Source organism: Cucumis sativus, chromosome 3 (genome assembly GCF_000004075.3).
Source record: "Cucumis sativus cultivar 9930 chromosome 3, Cucumber_9930_V3, whole genome shotgun sequence".
Lineage (NCBI taxonomy): Eukaryota > Viridiplantae > Streptophyta > Magnoliopsida > Cucurbitales > Cucurbitaceae > Cucumis > Cucumis sativus.
Window position 1 is genome coordinate 14,437,646 of NC_026657.2, and position 3,794 is coordinate 14,441,439.

The following is a 3,794-nucleotide window of genomic DNA, read 5'->3' on the forward strand; positions in this document are numbered from 1 at the left end:
CACACCACACCCAACCCAACCAACTTTTTCTTAATCTCATTCTTTTTTCCATTAAATCCAATTTCAAATCAATATCAATTTTTAAGTCAAAAACACTATTCTCAAATTAGTTTGTTAGATTAATTTTGAAATCTAATCATTTAATTTCAAATCAATAGCCAATTTCTGCAATTAAGGAAACGGAATCCTGGATGCCCTAAAATGCCGATCCAGTCACAAATAATAGGGCTAAACAAAAAAAAAAAGAAAAGGTTACAAGCGAAAGAGGAAGTGTTTAAACTCACAGTCTTTCTGGACACAAGCAGTGAAACAGCCGTCAATGCAGTCGGCGGCGTCCGCTGAAACCGTCACCACCGCAGAAAGTAACAATAAACACAAAATCGCCACCGCTGATCTCTCCATCGCCGCCAGACACTGTGTTTAGATCAGAATCTACTTTTTATTTGATTACTTTTTTGTGGGGGTGAGATAGATATGTGTATTGCAAATTGGTAAAGCAATTTTTTTGTTAAATGAGCTTGGAAATTCCCACCCGCCACGTCTCCTACTTATTAAATGAAAAGGCTTTTGGATCTCATCTTTCCAAAATAACTCACCCACTTTCCCAAACTGAACCCATTCAATGCTCTATTTTGTTTGGCTTACAAATATTTACTTTTACTTTCGGTTAGATTATCATCCTCTCCCAAAGCGTTTCCCAGATTCCAAGTATTATAGGCTAGATTTAGGAACTGGTTAGAGAGGAAAAGAAAAAGGGAAATGGACAAAAAAAAATAGGCTAAAAATGGGATAGAAAAAGATTTTTAGGATTGATGGTAAAAAAATCGATATTTAAGACAAATTAAATATAAAATGACGAAAATACCCTCATTTAATTTCCACATTTCTCTTTTCTTTTTCCTTCCTTCCTTCAACTTTTGGTCTTTCTTCTCTTCCGTCCATTTCTTTTCCACTTCCATCAATTTCTTCTTCGTGACTCCCCACTATTAATCCTCTAGGCTTGTAAACTGATTGAACTTTTCTTTAATCCCTCTTAGCCTATCTCGTACACATCTCACACATATCTAGTAAGGGTTGGAATAAAAGATAATGAAAGAACAAAATTCTTCTCAATTACATCAATTACAGCATCTATATCACAAATGATCAACTTCAAGAATACAATTAAATGGTTCGGCAGGAATAAGTTCAGAATCAATGGTTTGACATAAGTTCAGAATCAATGGTTTGGCATAAGTTCAGAATCAATGGTTCGGCATAAGTTCAGAATACAATTAAATGGTTCGACATAAGTTCAAAGAAATACAAAACATAAGTTCAGAATACAATTAAATGGTTCGGCAATTTCTGTAATGCCTACCCTAAAGCTAATTACACCATGTGTGTCCATATCTTTTGCTTTTAATAAGCAATAAGCCATCAAGCGTTGTTTGATACAAGTATCCACTAGTTGTCCAATCTTCAACTAGAGCAGCCAAAAATTTCCTACCTGGTGTACATAAGTAACATATAAGCAATAAAAATGAGGAAAAAAATCTATAGAGAAATCCGATAAATTAACTAGGAAAAATCTAAATTAACTAGGAAAAATCTATATTGTCCTAGAATGTCCATGTTTCTTGCTGGGAGGAATTCGGTTTAGAGGATGAGACATCGGTGAGGGTTAAGCCTTTGGAGAAGGACATGTGTGGGAGAAGTAGACTTGCGTTCTTTATAGGGGTTGCTACTCTGGTTACTAAGTTGTTCAATACTGTGGAACTCGATGTTGCAGTATTTGGAAAGAAGGATTATCAGCAGTGTTTGGAAAGAAGGATTATCAGGCGGATGGTGAGTCTTTGTAAGAATGTGAATGATTTTGATTTTCATACTTGTTTTGAGCTCAAAATTCATTGTTATTCATTTGAATTCCTAGCTTGATAACTTAATTCTATTATTTATGAATTTAATTTGCATCACTCTAGCCAGAGGCACCAATTAATTTTGAAAGAAGCCTCATGCTATCTAATATGGTATCAAATCCTTAAACTAAAATGAATATTCAACTCATTAAAAAAATTAAATTTTGATCCAATAATAGTGAATCCAAAAGGGTACAATCTTGAAAATGGTCCATAAAATAGTGCATAAATGAAGAAACAAATAAGAGATGAATCAAATGTCCATGCTTTCTCCGTAGATTTTTTTCCTCATTTTTATTGCTTATATGTTACTTATGTATACCAAGTAGGAAATTTGGCTGCTCTAGTTGAAGATTGGACAACTAGTGGAAAGCAAGTATCAAACAACGCTTGATGCCTTATTGAAAGCAAAAGATATGGACACACATGGTGTAATTAGCTCTAGGGTAGGCATTACATAAATTGGAGTTACTATTTTGTATTTCTTTGAACTTATGCCGAACCATTTAATTGTATTCTTGAAGTTGATCATTTGTGATATATAGGCTGTAATCGATGTGATTGAGAAGAATTTTGTTCTTTCATTATCTTTAATGTATTATTCCAACCCTTACTAGATAAGTGCGAGATGATACGACATGTGTGCGAGATGTTGTAAGATAGATGAGATATATGTGCGAGATAAAACATGTGGGTTTGTTGGCTAATCTATAGGTATGTGAATTTGAATGAAAAGTTATTGATGTTTTTCACCATTTCCTCCGAATACCAATTCCATCCATCATCATTCTTCTATGTATAATATATCTCCAACAGTAAAATGGAAGCAACAAAGAATGTTGAGCGTTTTGATATATAGTCTAAGAAACTATTTACTTGTAACAATTAAGAGCAAATCGACAATTAAAGAGTGATCTAAGAAAAGTTTGATTATGATAAGTCATCATCTCAAAGTAATAATTTGCTTAGCCTAACAACTACCCATATCCAATGCTAGATTTCTCCCAACTAAAATATCAAACTTCCAGTACACATTAAGAACACATCCAAATGAGATACATCAAATCCAAAACACTACTAAATCACCATTAATTGAAAGGATCATCGAAAAACAAAACAAGGTATATTATACACAAAATGGGTAAGTCCCATGTACCAATCATATCAAAGCTTTGATTGAATCTAAAGCAGATAAGTACAATATATGACCAAATAAACAAAACCCAGAAGAAAAAAAAAAAAAAGCAAACGAAACGAAGAAACATCAAGATCAAAAATCACATTGGGTTATCGATCACATATGAGTTCAGAAAGAAATGAAGTGCAATCGAATTGGTTCAACTGACCTGCTTGAAGATCTCTCGAACCCTTGTGAAGATGAAGGGTGAAGGAGAGAGAAATGATTAGGAAATGCAAGAAAGCGGAATGGGGGAAGGACAAGGCCGCAAAGTTGGCTAAAAAGAAAGATATAGAAATTGTTGACACACAATCCATAAGACCCAGACTTTAGTTTCAGTGAAATTGTTGTTGTTGTCCAAGTCGCCCAATGGATGTCGTTGCTATCCAAGTCACCGCCACTCCATCTTGTCTCCGTTTGTTGGTTGCGATTTGTTATCTCTGTAAATGGAGTCACCTGCGAGCAGCAGAATATGTGTTGCGTGAGGAGAAATCGTGGGTTTCAAAATTTTAGAGCTTTTTTAAACTAAAGGGTAATTTAGATATTTCACATAACCATTTGTCCCAAAACTCTTATTTTTAAAATTTGGTCTCAAAAGTCTTAAATGTGGTCAAATTTGTACTCTTTTTGGCAATTCCCCAAAGAAAAAGAGAGGAAATGACTCATTTCATTTTCACCTTTGGGGTAAGTAATAAGTTTACTCTCTTAATCCTTTCTCA

The 3,794-nt window shown here is 34.1% G+C and overlaps 1 long non-coding RNA gene across 1 annotated transcript; it reads right to left on the minus strand.

Annotated features, from left to right (window-relative positions):
• Positions 1 to 1,136: 1,136 nt before the first annotated feature.
• Positions 1,137 to 3,546, minus strand: LOC105434860. Its single transcript, XR_004215076.1, has 2 exons — positions 3,245 to 3,546; positions 1,137 to 1,489 (listed from the first exon to the last, which is right to left on the minus strand). It is a non-coding gene; the product is annotated as an uncharacterized LOC105434860 (long non-coding RNA).
• Between the last annotated feature and the right edge of the window lie 248 nt (positions 3,547 to 3,794).